This window comes from Pygocentrus nattereri, chromosome 16 (assembly GCF_015220715.1).
Source record: "Pygocentrus nattereri isolate fPygNat1 chromosome 16, fPygNat1.pri, whole genome shotgun sequence".
NCBI classification, from domain to species: Eukaryota; Metazoa; Chordata; class Actinopteri; order Characiformes; family Serrasalmidae; genus Pygocentrus; species Pygocentrus nattereri.
Window position 1 is genome coordinate 8,431,394 of NC_051226.1, and position 18,670 is coordinate 8,450,063.

Sequence of the window (18,670 nt, forward strand, 5' to 3'; positions counted from 1 at the left end):
AGAGAGAGAAGAAAGAAGAAAGAATGACAAGGGGGGAGGACAGAGAGAAGAAGAGAGAGAAAAAGAAGAGATGGTGAAAAGAGAGAGATAAGGAACGAGAGGTTAGAAATAAAGAAAAAAAAACATAAATAAAGAGAAAAAGGAGGAAAAAGGAGTGAGACAGAGCGAGAAAGAGACAGAGAAAAAGAGAGAGAGAGAAAGCTGTTTATGCCTGTTAGGAAGCAGAGTGAGCTAGGTCCATCGATATAGCCCTTTAAATGAAGTCTGGGTCTCTGGAGTCCACAGACATTGTATGTTATTTCTTTGGCTAAATTAAGAGTGTGTAATGAATAGGGCACATTAAACCCCCCCCCCCACCACCCCACCGCCCCTCCTCCTCAACCCCCCTCTCTCCCCCACATCCATCAGCAAAAGAGAATCCCCGCTCTAATGAATGTTAACTAGTCATGAAATGATCGGATCTAAACAGTGGCTAAACCGTAAGCCAGGGCCGACTCGTGTTGAGACCCACTCAGGCAGGCTGTCATTTGATGGAAAAGTTTTTAATAGCCTTTTGGATATGCTCCGCAAACAGACTGGATCCAGACACATGTGCCAACTCTCAGCACAGCAAAGCAGCTGTATTCACACGCTTAAAAATAAAGGTTCCTAAAGGGCTATTGGCTTTAACTTTTGAACTTTAAAAAGATTTGTTACACTCAAACACCCACATTTAGCAAAATTATTCTTTACAGCCACAACAATCACTGAGGGAAAGGTTCTTTGGGGAACGAAAAAAAAACACTCCTCTATTTAGAATGAAAAATATAAACGTGTATTTTTTAAAAAGCAAGTCAGGCGTTCAGAGGTAGTGTGACATTTACAGAATGAAACATTGCAAAGCCGAGGCTAAAAACAAAGCTAATCAACTGATGTTTCTAATAAACTGCAACTGAAATCCTAAAGAATTAGGCTTTAAATGAACAGGAAACCAAAGTTTTAAAGTCAGTTTTCAGTAAAGTCTGCCGTTTGCTCAAACAAAGAATTAAATATGCCTACACACTTCAAAAAAAAAGATGAAAAATGGTTATTTGGTGTGATTCTGCAGAAGAAACTCTTTTGTTTCCCTAAAGAACCTTGACATTTCTTTAATGAACCAATTGTGGAAATGAGACTGAGTGAGTGAGCATAGAGAACTTTTTTTTAAACTTTGGAAAAATGTGAACAAAATCTAAAGATTCTGTAGCAATCTCCTCGAACCATGCATCTGAACCAAGAACCACTTAAGAACCCTTATTTTAAAAGTGTCTTATTTTTGACTGTGATTTGATTTTGACTTCTAATTTTTCCTGGATCAAGACAGAACTGCACAGGCCTACACTCTTTAAAAATGAAGGCGCAAAAACTACTAACCGATCAGGAATTTAGCCAATCCCAGAACCTCACTTTCTGGCTTCAAAGTCAAGAAAGGTACTAGACATGCCCAGATGGAACACGTTATTCTAATTCTCTTGATGATGCTTCAAAAAAGCCTCTGTCATTATACTTTCATGACACTCGTCTAAAGAATACGTTCAGTCAACCAGCTCTGAAGGGATAGTGCGAACTTATGAACCCCAGACAATGCCGGTGTACCTGACTTCACAGCCCTCTTGGGTGGTCTTCACACCAGGCAAGGGGGTGTGCACAGGGGAGGATGCCTAAGACAAAGGGGAGGGAAGCATTCATTAAGCAAATCAGCCTTACAGTAAAGACATTTGAACAGCTAATTTCTTTCTTTCTCTCTTTCACGCCGTCCCTCTGATAAGCAGGAAATGTCATTTGCATTATTTCCTGTGTCTCATTGGCCGCTGCACTCGCTCATGGATGAGGACCATCTTCTGCTCTCTCAGTCAGGACTGCCATGGATTGAGTGCGCTTACTGCCCATTGGCTTGTAAATGATTTCTGCTGAAGAGGACGGCAATGATAATTTGTAACTCTGAGAGCTATAATGGATTCCTTTGTGAAGTGTAATGTCCCACACTTGCCATTTGAAACTCAGGGAATCCAACACTTTAAAGCTTACATTTGCTCCTACACGTGAACAGAAAGCACTCAGAGGTTCATTCTGGTTTATTGCTGTAGGAGGGAGCTTGTTTTTATTTTAAAACTGGCATTGTTTGTGTCATTTACACAGTGAATCATCTTAAAGCTGAATATGCAGCTGGCTAGGATTTCAAATAACACTACAAGACTACATCCACTTAATTCTCACTCTTTAACTCTTTCATTTGAACGTACCGATCTTTACAGTGGTGGTGGTCACAATGTCTACAATATAAATATAGCTTTTTTTTTTTTTTTTACTATGCAAAATGACCAGAAAATCTACACGCTTTTATATGCAACCCTAGTAATAGTAAAATAATAATTAAACAATAAAGAATGAATCTCCAAGCATGAAGTGGAGTGGCCAGTGGAAGACTCAGGGTGTCCTTTCCAACTCTAAACACATTTTCCAAGACAACCTTATCGCAGAAAGTGTCTCAGAACATCAGGTTGCATGTAACCATTTTGTTCATCAGCTTTTGATAAAGTAGCTTTTAGAGGCACTATACACTCTGGATGTCTGGTTCCCATCATCATCACTGTGAACAATTCTGACACGGTATATTTCTCTAGAACAGACCTTTTCACATCAAACCACTCTGTTTAACACTTTGTTTACATTGTGACAATTTCATTATGCAGAATTTTTCATGTTTATGTAACTTTCAAAGTGGGCTACTTTTTAAAATCTCAATCATGCACCGTGCAGCTAGCAGCCCAGTATTTTGTACTGTGACAGGGCTTTGCAAAAACCCTCTTAAAAATGAAGGTTCTCAAATGGTTCTTGGCTTAGACATAATTCTAGGGGAAAAAAACTGACTGGCATAGAAATACTGTATGTAGAAATTCTTTCACGTTTAAAAAGATTCTTCACACTTACACATTTTTACACATTTACTGCTGCTGTAAGAGGAAAACCTTGTATCCCCAAAATGAGAACTTTACAGGAGAAGGAAAAAACCTACGTAACTTTAATGTAAGTCTATGAAACCAGATGGTTTTTTTTGGGTGATTCATTATGAAATGTACACACAACGTCAAGGAAAACAGGCATGTTCAAATTATGTCAAAACCTAAAAAAAAAGGACAAAAATAGAGATTGAAGGTTTCCTTCCGACAGCAGTGTTTTGAAGATGATTTCCTTCACAGAACCAGCCACTGAAAGATTAATAAACAAACCAAAAGGTGTTCGTCTGTGGCATGGCATCTTTCCAAAAAACACTTTCTAATAGCTTTATTTTTGAGAGTGTAAGGCTGGAAGACCACGAAATGCATATTTTACCATGATGGTAAACTCATAACTGGTCATCACTGGCTGTCTTTGGTGACATTTAAGTCCTGAAAGGGGTTTTAAAGTAATTTCAGTATTTGTATTAAATAACTACTAGATACAGTTTTAATTAATATTGTAGCACCATTGACAATGTAACAAAGGCCACTATAACTGCTGCATTTAACAGATTCATGTCTCACTTTTTATTTTATTTTTTTCAAGGTCAATTTGTAATATCTGTGTGGGTTTATGTACCAAAAAATGAAATTTTGGATCAAAAATGGCCAAAATTTCTTTTGCATTTAAATGTCAAATTATCACACATATGAGTAGCCTAGGTGTCCTGAAAAAAAAAACAACATATGACATGTGTCTCTCAGGTAGATGCTATTGTCCAAAGTAAAAAGAGTTAGAATTAAACTGTCTTTGTTACTGTGCCTTCAAAACTGACAATAAATATACTAGGTACTGACTGGCCGACATGCATTGTGCCCAATTCAAATAGCAGTTTGGGCTGAAACACTCCATATAACTTCAGCATAAATGGATGAAGTAAACTGCTGTAGTACATACGTGCAGATACAGTTTATATGGTGAATATATGTAGAAGTGTTTTTTTTGTGACATCACAAAAAAACCTCAAAACATGCTGTTTTGAGGATCTGTATTTTGTGTATATTTCACTATATTTTGCGTATATTTTCTCTAGACGTGTATATATTTAATATATTTAAATGTTTAATTTATATATATATATATATTTTTTTTTTTTTTTTTTTTTTTTTAACTTACTTATTTTATTTTATGCATTTCAATGCATAAATGTCTTGACATGTTCTGCAAATGACAAATAAACTTGAAACCTTTGCAGCTTAGTTTTTATATAAGGATTTCATGCACAGGCACAGGCCCTTTAAATCTAATGTACATGAATATTTGCAAAGACAAGCATAAAGCCTCTGTACATGACAGGTCTGAATATCCACCACAGAATAACAAATATCTGCAGGATTACTGCCAGCGCTGCCCACGATAAACTAAAATTCTGACGTGGAGACTGGACCATATCAGACACGTGTCTTTGTAATTGCTATTGTTATGTATGAGCTGATGCACAGTTTTGATAAAATACAATGGAGATCTGCAGAACGTGAGCTTTACAAAACAAATGGATGGTGGTGATATCACTGCTACTAATAATTTTTATTATTATTATTATTATGATTATTATTGGTTTTATTACTATTAATAATTTTAAAAATCTTTACCAAATAAATAGAGAAATATAGACAGGATGACTCCTTTGAGGTTGGGTGTTCTGTGGTGGCTGAGTTCTGTATCGACACAGCAGTATAGCATGTGAAAAAATTAAGTAATAAATTATCTGGCTGCCACCTATGATTAATAGTTGCTTTAACATAAGAGTTAAATGCAATAATAAAAGAGCCCATCATTCACTTTTCATATGGCCTCCTCATAAAATTAGTCAGGACATAAATCATCATAAGAAACCCATTTTGAATTGATATCAATTACTTTTGCAGGTACACAAATATGTACAGAGGAAAACTGAGCCTTAGACTGTAACATGACATTTGTGTCTATATGTAGGTGTTTTTTTTTTATTTATTTTTATGAATGACTCAAGAAATAAATTAACTGATCATTTTAAATAATCAGAGGCTTCACTGCATTAACATAAATAGCAGCTTCATGAGGCTTCTTGAGAGAATATCTGCTTTTAAATGCTCAGAGAGAATTTGGCTTTTTGCTGAGGGAGGCTGGCTGGGCATTTTGCTAAAGTGGCCCTATAAAATTGACCTAGTAAAAGGTTCCCAGACAGCAGGTCAATCTGAATGGACTGAACAAAAAAATTCTTTCATTCATTTAACTGTGTCAACAAGCCTATCTGCACAGTTTTCAAAGTTACCTTGTTATAACCAGAAATTCAAGATTATTCTTTGCTTAGTTTACATTGGCTTCTGCGAGGTCAAGGTCTTGCTTATAACACTTTAAACTGTTAATGCCCTAGATGTAACATGATTTATCTGTTGAAGCACTATAGCTCGTCCAGAACACTTCTCTCCGCTGAGATAGGTTTACTCAAACCTCGTAAAAACCTAGTATCACTGATAGCTCAGCTGGTGGACAATCATTTTTATACAGCTCATAAACTCTTGAATATCATTCCACAGACTATTAGGAATGCAAGCTCCACAGGTGTTTTTAAATCCAGATTAAAAATATGTTTGGGCTAGCAGGTCTCACATTCTTTAGGCAAAACAAGCTGTACTGAAACATGAATGAATATCCATCCATTTTCTAAGCCGCTTCTCCGTCAGGGTCGTGGGGGGGTGCTGGAGCCTATCCCAGCAGTCTTCGGGCGGAAGACAGGATACACCCTGGACAGGTCGCCAGTCCATCGCAGGGCAGACAGACAGACGCAGACAGTCACTCACACCTAGGGGCAATTTAGCATGTCCAATTGGCCTGACTGCATGTCTATGGACTGTGGGAGGAAACCAGAGAATCCGGAGGAAACCCACGCAGACACGGGGAGAACATGCAAACTCCACACAGAGAGGACCCTGGTCGCCCGGCCGGGGAATCAAACCCAGGCCCTCCTTGCTGTGAGGCGACAGCGCTACCCACCACGCCACCATGCCGCCCTATGAATGAATATTATTTTCCAAATTCAAGCACTGTGAGATGGTCATAGAAACAAGTATGTGGCCACATATATAAGACAAATCTGACGTTGGCTTCTATTCAAATTTCAGTATTTAGAATTTGATGTCAGCTTCAAACATTTGGAACAGGGTCAACAGAAGAGTCTCCCAGAGATGCTGAGTCTTTCAGAAGTAAAGATGGGGAGGGGTAAATAGTGCAACAATTCAAGAATAACGTTTCTCAACGTAAAATGGCAAAGAACTCATCATCTATGGTAGAGAACAGCATTAAAAGAGTCAAAGAATTCCAAGAAATTAGTAAAACAAGCACGATTCTCTAGTGGAAATCACTGCATGGGCTCAGGAACACTTCCGAAAACCATTGTCTGTGAACAGAGTTCAACTGCATCCACAAATACAAGCAAAAATCTACCACACAAAAGAAGAAACCAGTATCCAGAAACGCTGAGCTTGAGCTCATATAAGATGGACCAAGGCAAAGCAGAAAAGTGTCTTGTGGTCCAGCATATCAAAATTTTGGAAATCATGGACGCTGCATTCTCCAGGCTAAAGAGGAGAGGAACCATCCAGCTTGTGATCAGTATAGAGGTCAAGTAGTGGGGGTACATTAGTGCTCATCTGTGAAGGCACCATTAAAGCTGAATGACATATAGATTTTGGAACAAGACATGCTGCCATTCATATGATGTCTTTTTCAGGAAAGGCCTTGCTTATTTCAGAAAGACAATGCCAAACCAGATTCGGAACAGATTACAGCAGCATGAATCTGCAGTAAAAGAGTCCAGGCACTGAACTGGCCTGACTGCAGTCCAGATCTGTTTCCCATTAAAAACTTTTGGCACATTATGGGGGAAAAAAAATATGAAAAAAGGAGACCCTGAGCAGTTGAAATCCTATATCAAGCAAGAATACATTTTTGCCCATACCGCCCACTACTAGCAAACACATATCTAAAAGCACAGTAGCTCGTTGCAAGCTCTTGCTGCTTGCAATTGTACTTTTATTTTTATTTTCATTCTGAGTGTAGTGTTTTTATCTTTTAACGTTCCTCCGTTTTGCATTTAGAGATTTGAGATTTTGTAACTACAGTAAAAAGTGCTACGTAAACATTTATCATATCTTTTATCCTAACACATTATCTTATTTATTACAGCTGTAATGTTTAAAGATTATTCTTAAATAATTAATGCTGTAGCTTAGATAACCATTTGACTACACTCAAACGTGTGAATGCAGAATTGTGAACACAAATCTCTGGGGAAATGTCTCTTCCACTCATTCACACCTGCAGTTGGATGGGATAAGGATTTGATGAGGATTCCACATGTCAAACCTACACTCCGTGACTCCATGAATTTATACAAGGATTCTCCCACTAACACGGAAACTCCTTATAGTAACAGCCGTCCTGTATGGTGTGTGACTCAGTTGGATGCGAGGGATATCTCAACACTCTAACACCTCATTAAAATAGCAGCCACACTCACAGCAATAAACTGTGCAGTTTGTGTTAGGTGATAAGGCTCAATAGACTGGAATAACTTCAACTGAATATCTTAACTACTTGAACTAATATTATTGCAAGGCATTATTGTTATGTGACAAGTTGGTTATGGAAGAAATAATGGCATGTCAACCTCCCTCACTCATCTTAGAAACAAAAGCCTGCATGCACTAATAATCCATCAGCACACCAGGCAAAAGCACAAAAAATAACTAATTTGCAATTTCAATGCAAGAACCATTTAAAGTTCCCTAAAGAACCTCTTTGTAAATGAGAGATCCTAAGGTTTAAAGCACCCCAATATAATGTGAAGGTTCTATAGAAGTTAAATGTTTCTCCTTGAGCCAGTCCAACCCATTTAGCAACCATTATTTTTTAGAATGTAGAGCATATTAGAACAGATATTTTTCAACGATATTTCAACAACTACTTTAAGATGCGCAATGATATTAGAATAATATCAACATCAGAAAGACATTTAACATGATCAATATTTCAAACTGATATGTAGTGATGTATTTACTGCAGGGCTGCCTCCAGCTTTTTGGGGGCCCTAAGCAGATTTTTTGGGGCCTCCATCTTGCTAGATGATTGTATTGTATTTATAACTGGCTAATTGTAACATGTAACATTTTACACTATGCAAAATTTGGAAATGTGTGGAAATGTGTAATTGCACTCATATGTGCAGCATCAGTTGTGCTTCAGATCCCCACAAGCAGACGAATCTCATGACTGCAAGCAAGTTGAAAGAGTATTCAAACAGAAGGTCGTGTCCTTTCAGGATGTGAGTGAATTATCTACTACTATCATCTTGTATAATGATGATTTTGCATTTGAAACCTAAGCATTGAGCCAGATGTTCCTTTTGAGTCTGTGCTTCAAATCAAATCAAATCGTCACGCATTTATTGTCACGTCATATTTACGCACGTGGAAAGTGAGTGAAAATCTTAGGTGTGTATGAAGTTAATATGTAAAGACATATGGTATGGTTTGAAAAACTCCTGCAAAATCTGTCGACTCACTAATTCTACTTTTTTCAGTTTTAAGAAATCTTCAAAAAATTGATTCTAAAAGTCGATTCTGAGATCCTAATTCTCACATTTTATAAACAATTACATAACAGCACCGGCTGATATGAACAAGTCTATAATGTTTGGAAAATTTTGGAAAAATAGAAAGATTTCTATTGCTTTTTTGAAATGAAAGAGTATGTAAGCATTATTTAAGTTATTATTCAAGTCCATACAGCCCATATATGAACATTACACTGCAAAAACAGCTTGTGTTGAATTCATTGTTGATGTGAAGTCACAAAAACCAAGACATCTACATATATCCACTTGTTCATCTTGCAGCAACTTAGCCTACACTCAAGTCATACACAGTATCTCAGCTCAGATTGCTTTTTGAATGAGCCACAATATAATGCAGGCAGTCAGCTTGTTAATTCTAAGGGATAAAGAAAGACTGGAAATAATCAATTCCATACATTTTCAAAGCATATGAACAGGTAAGTTGTTCTTGCATGGAAAGAGTTCCATAATGCAATGTTACAATATACTTGTGAGAACTTGGAAAAAGACCCACAGAAAGTGAAATGACTCAATTAGGTTACAAAATACAAATTCGTTGAGCTTGAGAATTAATTGCCTAAGTGCTCATTAAGCATTCCATCTGGGCAATTAGATTCCCTTTAGTGAGACAGAATAAATGACTTCCTGGTAATAGGAGTTAGCGGCCAGCTAGTACCTGAAATGAACTACATTGTGATGTCTCATTATAATAAAAGCATCAAATAAAAATTAAAAGGAGCATGAATTAGCTGGAAGATGTGATTGTTATCTTAAATGTGTTGCTCTGACTTTTTAAATGAATTCAATTATCTGGCTCTAAACGAGATTAAGACAAGAAGAAGGTTCTCTCTACAGTGATGTTTCTTTAAACTCTTGTCCATGCACTGAATTAAAAAGGTAAAAAATGTCAAATAATTGTTGCCCTTTTTAAATTAATTCCTACAACATATGTTGCATTTTTGCTTGATGCAGTGGATGGATGAAAGCTGTCCAGACTGGCAGATAACACAGGGAGATATTCTGTACTTTAATAAATGCCCAATGAAGATCTGAATTTGGCTGAGAACAGAAAATCCCTTTTTCTTTTACCTTGAACTATGTAAAAGAACATGCAGTTGAAGCATTTTCCAGTGAATTGATAGTGAACTGATTTATGGCCCTTATTGCACGGTATAATTAATTTTATGCATATGACTTCCGTTACAATTACCATGTGGGGCGATTGGAGAAGTTCACTGCTTATATGAAGCCATCAATAATTGTGAATTCATCACTAAGAAGCCTGAATGTCGTCATGGAGAGAAAATGGGGGGAAAAATCCTTTTTCAGGACATAAAAGAATCTGTTAAAGGGCAATTGTCTTGGGTTGACTACATCCCTTAATGAAGTGAACGTCACAATTTTGAAGGACTTTTTAAAGTCTGTGATATGGGTACAGGGAAACAAATCTTTCCACAAGCTCTTTTCTACAGAAAGCTAAATATTCTGCATCTATCAAATGAAGCATGTCATGGAAAAAAAAAATTTACTTGATTTGTTTTTAGAATAAAAAACTTTTACGTGATATGTAAACATTGTTCAAGTCAAGTCAGAAAGTGTGATTTATTTAGACATCAATAAATTAATTAGATGTATAACTGATTTTATCTTGCACACCAAACATAATTTTGTGAAAATACACAATTTTATTCACCCCCCATTTGATTTTTGCAAACTTTCCCACGCGACAAGTACTCAGTCAAACAATCAGGGTTGCCTCCAGCGCTGACATGGCAACAACAAAGCTGACAGATCAGCTGTGTCCCAGCAAGTAGAATATTTCAGTTTTTTCCTCTTGGCCAAATGTGGACTTATAGATAAAAGATAGAGTCACTAACCTACATAAATGTGAATTGTCATGAGACTTGTAATGGGAATGTAACCCGTGCTGTTGGCAAAATTACTGCTAAAGCACAATTCCAAAGCTTTGTGCTGGGTCAGCTGTGCATAGTTTAACTGTGACAAAATTGCATTGGAATATTTCACATTGCCATGTTATTTATTTGCTTCACATTTGGTACGTAACAGCCTTCATTCTCCAGTCTACACAAACTATATAAGGAAACATATATAGTTTCTCAGAAAAAAAACTCGACATGATTGAATGTTTTTGGCACATCAAAACACACGTAGGTACCATTTTCTTTTACAGTTCTAGGTAAACTGGGTAAGTGTGAAAACTTCATCATACTATGTGATTCCTGTTGGGTAACATGTAGATAAGGTCCAAGATTACCCTGAAATCCCAAGGCAGCCTTACTAATTACACTGAAATGCTTTACAAGTTCTAGCACATAATGGACATACTAAAATATCTCAGAATCCCTAAGTAAATGGTAAGGACCTGTGGTAAGTGAAACTATAGTAAGAATCACTGCTTTCTGTTACAGCACAGATTTGGTTTCATTTCTTGGTAAGAAACAGGTACCTACTATGTAAGACCTGCCATCTTTGTGGCAACTTTTCACCCCATATAACAACCTGGTACTAAGAGGCGTTTCCAATGTACTTTCCTGGTTAAACTTTGCCGTGAAATTTAATACGGGTTTGTTCATACTTGCCACTTTATTACTTGAAATAATTAACCAAATGAGAGATATTTTTGGAATATCCTTTACCAGCTTAATAGCTAGAACCTGTTAGTCATGTTACTGCAATTTAGTTAAACTGTCTTAGAACTCATTATTTTACCTAAAATAATTTCCATGTTTGTACCCTTACACTTACATATCTAGAAGAGAAGGGACTATAACAAACGTTACACGAGGTTGTAAGTGTACTTCAGAGAATAAAAACAGCTTAAACTGGAGATAAATAGTAGCATTATTAATATTTGTTTCTAATGATCAATACAATACAAGCTAACGACTAGACCACATTCAATTTTAGCTTAGCATATGATGTAGAAAAGTGGAGCGGTCTAGGGAAAATGCTCTCTCATTCTGTGAGATAAAGTGAGAGAGGCAGAAAGAGAGAGACAGGGCTGTAGAGAGAGTGGACAGGTGAGAGTGATGCGTTGAGTTTCCCCATCAGGTGTGTGTCAGGCTCACAGGGCAGATGATTGGAGCTGAAGCACATCACCCACACAACTGAAGTAGCCCAGTCACGACCAATTCTGGGCTTGTTTTACTAAGTGACTGATGACCAAACTGGGGTCAGGAGTAATGAAGACTACTGAAAGCACAGCTAGAGGCTGGAAGGCACAGAGAGAGAGAGAGACCCAGGACAGGTCTGAACAGGTCTGTCCATGGGGAGACGCCTCAGAAGGGACAAAAGGGACAAAGGTGTGAGAAGCTTGCTCTGACACCAGCAGTAGATTCAAACAGATCTATTAAGCTGTAGGGTACAGGGCTGGGTGACATGAATGACACGTATGTGAAGCTGCACTGGCAAGCCTGGAAACACTTGTTTAAAGCCAATAAGACACAATAATGATCTAATCTACCTTCTCTTCAGAAATTCGTGGAGTCTAACGCATTTCTTTCATGATTAACATCAAAGTGCCAGAAAAAAGAGCTTTCTGAATCTCTCTTGCAGAAATATCATGACCTACCTTAGACTGTCATCTGCAGTACAGATATTAATAAACATCCAGTGTTCTGTGCTTTGTTCCTGTCACTTTGGCCTTGAATCAATTGAAAAAAAAAAATAGTAATAAAACAAAATAGAATTAAAAAGTGAGCCATATTTATTACCACTGGGACAACATTAATGAATTTAGACACAATAACCTTAAAGTATGTCATTTCTTTCTAGAATAAATACATACAAAAGCATGCACATTTACAGACTAAAGTCAAACTAGTAATTAATTGGACGCCCTCTATTTCTTTATTCCAATATGTCAACATAAAGCCAGAGGTCGACTTATTTTATTGGTTTAGATACCAAAAGAGTCATAATTTACTGTTACATGACCATTTCCCAATCTCTCTTTTTGTTGCTATGACTGATATATGTAAATGGTCTCTGTTTTCATTGGCTGCCCAGACCGAAACACTATTACAAGCAATGTAAAGGGCCACAGTTCAAAGGTTGGCTTCAAATAATTAGTACGACACTTGGAAGCTGTAAATAAAAGAAATATTCAGTGTGTCCAGATGTGGTAAAAGGTGCTTTAGAGGACAGACAGAGGATGCTGTATAACATTGAGAATGAAGTCATAATAAAACTAATATGCAGAATTCATTATATTTGTGTGGAGATAAGTTGACAAGAAAGAATGTAAATAGTAGATACAGTAGCAGTACAGTGTTGTTCACAGAATTCTTTAAGTACTCAATAAAATACCTAAATATACTTTTTGGTAAACAGCATGTAATATTTCATTGCACTTTATATAAGTTATAATTGTATCTAAAATAGCAAAAATTGTGTAAAAACATCCTTGCAGTTTCGTTTCCATATGCTACATTTGATTATATCCTAAATCAAACTCTTTTATTAAATCCTAGAAAAGTCAAATGTCCCTTATATGGGCCCTTTAATCTAAATACAAACATGAAAATCTGACTCCATACGTTTCTTCATTACATTGCATTATTCACACATTACTCCTGTGTATGAACTGCGGTCACCCCCTCCTGCGGCTTACACACAGCACAAAATGAGATACTTATACCACTTAGATCTGTTCTGTAAACAAAGCTTCTGCTTGACATATGCCATCGTCATGTCTATCAAACATAATTGAAAACCCTTAAGGCCTTTTCTGCGCTCAACAGCTCATCACCTTTGTATGTCTGTAAAACAGTGACATATAGCGTATACCAATGCATTAATGTCAACACATCAGCATGTCATTGAAAAGCAGTCTCTGCCAGCTTCCAGGCCTGGGCTCAGAGATCTATATTAAAGTGAAATGAATGCAGAGGAAAACCCCTGTTAGATGTATGACCTCCGCCAGAGAACACATTTTGACTGAATTGATCTGGATGATATGAATAATTTAGGAGACACTAAAGGAGGCAATATAAATGCACACATATATTCTAATCTTTCAAGCAGTGTTCCGTAAATGCTCTGTTTTCAGCTCCCTCCATCTCGCGGGCATGGAGCGCCCGTTGGCTGCCCCGGGGCTAAATTAATCCCGAAATGTATCCTCTCCTCTATTCCACATTCAAAGTTATTCACATATGGATGCATAATAATTATTTTGAGATTAAATCCAGCCTGGAATTTGTGTCCACTCTCTTTTTGCGGAGAAGCAACTTTTTTTTTCTTCTTTTTTTGCTCCTGACCTTTAGCTTGCCTGCAAGAACATTTTGTGGGTAATTCGCACAGACGTGCCTCTACTGCTGTTGTCTACAGCTAATCCTGCTGACAGGCCCAACTTCCTTGTTAGACCTAGTTACCTACTGCTTGAAAATGTGCCCTCTTAAAAGAGCCAAGAACCACAGCAACGCTTACAGGGGCCCAGAAACACAGCACTACAGTTTTACTTGTTTTGCTAGAAGCTTTTTTTTTTTTTTTGGTTTTGTTTAGGTTTTAAACGCATTTCTGTAACACTCTTTTTACAAAATCAAATGGTTTAGTTGAGATGGTTCACTATTTCAGTCCATAACATGGAGAAACCTTGACGGTAACATATAAAGACCAGTATCAAAGAAAAGAACACTATTTTTTTAAATAATCAAATACCATTAAGTTGTCAATAGTGCAAAGAGATACCACTTCTTTTCAGACACTAATTCCGAAAGCTTGAGTATAAGACAATACGAGAGCAAAATTAAAATCTAAATCTAAACAAAATATCTCCAAAATAGCAACTTTACAAGAGAAGGCAAAACATTTCACTCCAAGTTATTGTAAAATGTTTCATTCCAAGTCCATTTGGAGCATTTCTACTGGTTTATTTATCTCGAAATGTTCTCACAATGTTAAGAACAGGTGTTCTGTTCAAATGATGTAGAAAAATAAACATTTGAATAAACGAAGATACATTCCTTTTTTTTGGAGAGTAACAAAATGCATTCACACTCTTTAAAAAGGCATTTGAACTGTATTAATAACATTAGGAAAGATCACAATATTCAAATGCCAAAAGGGAAACAGTGGTTCTCAGCTGCACACGCATTCCAAGCCGACTGAATTTATCTATAACCTGTAAAAGCGAGGCCACATCATGCTAAGCAGAAAAGCCTTTAACTTAAAAATGAGAAAATGTTATAGAACATGTGGCAAAGTATGTTCAAACTCTGTGAAAGTTAAAAAGCCGACAACATTACATTGTTTCACCTTATCTGCTAAAGTAAGAACAGATATAAACTCTTCAGGTTTCACGGCGTTTCCGCTTTATGTGCTGTAGTCGCGCCCTGATGGGTTACAACTTATACACAAGCGTTTAAAATGTAAACATTTTGATTTACACTGCAATTCCTTTAGCCGATTACTGTAGGAGCACCGATCAGAACTGCATTTTTAGCCAACTATCAACAGAACCACAATACATTGCCCTCAAAAATTAAACTGGTAACTAAACAGTGATGATGAAGAGACAGAGCCGGGCTGCATAAGGGTCAATACAATGGACCGAGGAGAAAATAGACAGGACGCTAGTAACAGATGGTCCATAGTAGTGCGTTCATTTGGTCACAAACAAAGACCATGGCAGTGATTTAATCATCATTCTGAACCCCAGCAATGATTTAATGATCATTCTGGCCTCACCTATTATTTATATAGACATATAATCAAGTGAAAAACCATCTTTCAGCCACAAACAACAAATGCCAAATCCAGACCTCATCAGTCATGTAGCTTTGTCAACACCAGTCATAAATAGAAACCGCAATGCTAGGTTTGTGTGGCGCCTCCATTCCTTTTATTACAGTTTTACTTTTACAATATTCATGAAGTAGCTAATAAGAATTCATTGAGAGTGGTTTTATTCAACATAAAATACACAACTTCAATTAAACTTCTCATAAAAATTCAACCCTCTGACAGGTATCTGCCTGCTGCTCGATTCACACATTTAATCTGCATGGTTGACCGGCATTGCGCAATAAAAATTTACGATCAACCCCTCAGTGAGTTCTTGTACAATGCCTAAAACACACTTTAGCCTTGTTTGTTGTGATAGGAGACGATGACAACTACAAGCACCCAAACTGCGAGATAACGAGAGGCCTGCGCATCATGGAGCGTGGCGCGTGGCATAGGGGGAGCCCAGGATCGACCTGAGATGCAGGTTAATTACTGAACTGATCCAGGCCAAGATAAAACGACATGAGGTACCAGTCCAACTGGAGCAGCAGGTCGCAACACTGACAGATGCCCTATTACAATGTTAATGATACCAGAGCCCTGGACAAATAATTACATTCAAAGCTTTTCCTTGTAAAGCCACAATGAGCAGCACGTCAAAGATGGCTTTCTTAGATGAGGGGCTAACGCAGCTGGGAACATATGTGGCACAAGCCAGGGGAGTCCCTCAGCACCACCTAAGCCGCCTTTGTCCCTAGCCACTGTACGGAGGAGGCGCGTGTCCCTGACAAACAGGCAGATTTGAGAGACTGATAGGAGAGAGATTGCTCCATTTAGCTCTTCAGCATGTGCCTTGCACGCTCATCAAGGGACCATCTCAAGCCTTTTAATTTTCCCCAGGCTCTGAAACATCCACTCCTCCTATTGTTCTGCTCTAGCATGGTTATCTTCTGCTTAGGTGGTACCAGGTGGTGCATTAAGATCTAACTCAGGATAGCGCACAAATTCCAAACAGACCTTACAATGGTTAAAACAGTAATGTCCTTTAAAGCAATGCCATAAAAAAACATTTGTTTCTTTGAAGAGGAAGAGAGAAGGTTTTTTTTTAATGTTTTTGAACACTAGATGTGTAACTCTTTTTAAAGTTTAAAGAACTTTTACACAATAAATCTCTACGCCAGTGGTCACCAACCAATGCTACTCCTGGATATGCACCTTCCTATAGACTTTAGCTCCAACCATCCACTACCTGATCCATCTAATTATTATCTTCAGAAGTCACTGATAGGCTGAAGGTAGTGTTTAAGATGTGTTTTGTAGGTAAATGTGCAGGAAGGTAGATCCCCAGGATTGGTGACCACCGGTGTACACCAGTTATTCCTTGAACTGTATGTTCAAGCCAAAAACTACTTTGAGACCTGTATTTTTAAAAATGTGAAGTGCCACTCCAGCCACTCCAAATGAAAAATGTTTACCATCTGTTTACACCTGTAATAATCATGTCTACTCATCTCTTGCAGCAGTGTTGCAATACTAGGAAAAGACTCTTCTAATGGTATATATTGAAGGTGGGAGAACATTGTAAAAGGCTAGGAAGGCTACTTAGGGACCATGCAGTTTGATTTTTTAAATTGTTTCTTTTGTTTTTACGTGGGTGATGTCACTGGGCTAGTGCAGAAAAAAGCCAGAGAGCTAATGTTATTGCTACAAAATCACATTTAATTAACATGGAAAGTTTTTCATTCACAATCTACCTTGGTGGATATGCAAGTCATTGAATTTTCTGATCCTTCTGGTATCCCCTGCGGGTTTAAATGCTGGATGCACAATCATAAACAATGCTTTTCTGTGACATATTAACATCTTTTCCAATGATCGCCAACCACTTTCTGCAAAATCCAACATGTTGAGGATATGGTAAAGCATATTTATCATACACTTCTACCCAGACAGATTATAGTGCTGCAAGAATAAAGTATCCATGGCATTCCTGTCTGGATATGGAAGTGAGCCCAGTCTCCCATGTGACAGGTGTGGGTGTTATCCACTACATTAGCCAACAACTTTAGCTTTAGCATTCACTACACTTTGTATTTTCCACACCTTAGGATGCTGGACTCTGAGATTGGAGCTTCACCATTAATGTTTGGAAGTACCATGGATGTGTTTATTAGCCGACGGTCAGGGGCTTGGCTAGCAGTTAGGATTGGTTGAGTGCCCTAGCAATTCTTAATGTCTGAATAACCTATTTGTGTAATGTGAGAGTTAAAATGAGAGTAATGGATGAAACATGAAACAATACAAAACTGTGAATTCTTTCAGGCTGATAAGGGTAAGTGCTACACTACAAAACAGTATGAAACATGTATGGAACAGTGCAACACTACAAAATAGTATGGAACAAGACAAAAACATGTTAAATGGTCATTTTTGCTGCTATGCTCTTTTAAGAGAGTAAAGAAATAATCACATTCCACTGGAATCATATTCAACAGCAGTGTAATAGTATAAATCTCTATTTCCAGGAGGCTCATATTTCAAATGTACATTAGGAATGATTTTGGTCATACATCGGCCGAAAAATCATTTGGAAATCACATAATCATATTTCCTTACCAAATCTCTACAAAACACTAATGCTTCATGTAGAAACTTGAAATTCCATCCACCACAAATCACTGACAGACACCGAGTTTGAGAGCTGAAAGAGAAATGATATGAAATATTCCAGTCTCTCTCTGATGATATAGAGACATATCAAATAGGCACTGAGATGAAGGCATGAGAGCCCAAAAGCTCATTAGAGCATGCTGATGGGAAAGAAAAGTGCTCCACATGTAGATCACAGTAACTGTGTGTGGGGGGGTCACCTCTGAAAGGCTACCGTCATAATTCAACTGACCTCTCCATGCTGTCACCTCACATCCTGAGAGAACTAATCAACAAAAGGTAAAGAATGGGGTGGGGAGGCCAATGGCCCAAGATGGGGAAAAATGAAGAGAGCAAAGGAAACCAAAGAGCCAGAACGTGCGGGAAATTTATTTTTTAACCCCTGTCCTTGCAGCGTATTAATCTTCCAATGACCTCCTGTTCAGTGAAGTGTCTGAGAGTGATATTCTCCATCTTGCGCTGCTCACTCCCTCTCACTCTCACCCAAAACATTAAATATCACCTGCCGTGATTAATCCCAACTTAATTAAACCCATCAGTGAAACAATGGCAAGGCAATGAGCTATGTAATCATTGAAATAGTAAATTAAATGATGTAAGGGGCCCTTAGCTTGCCTTATTGACAGTGATGGAGGGGAC

General features: G+C 37.6%; 1 long non-coding RNA gene across 1 annotated transcript in view; it reads right to left on the minus strand.

Moving 5' to 3' along the window:
* Positions 1–526: 526 nt before the first annotated feature.
* The window catches only part of LOC108437167, a 62,266-nt gene continuing 44,122 nt past the window's right edge, over positions 527–18,670 (minus strand). The window contains exon 5 of the long non-coding RNA XR_001858592.1: positions 527–1,679. This is a non-coding gene — a long non-coding RNA (uncharacterized LOC108437167). The remainder of the gene's footprint in view (positions 1,680–18,670) is intronic.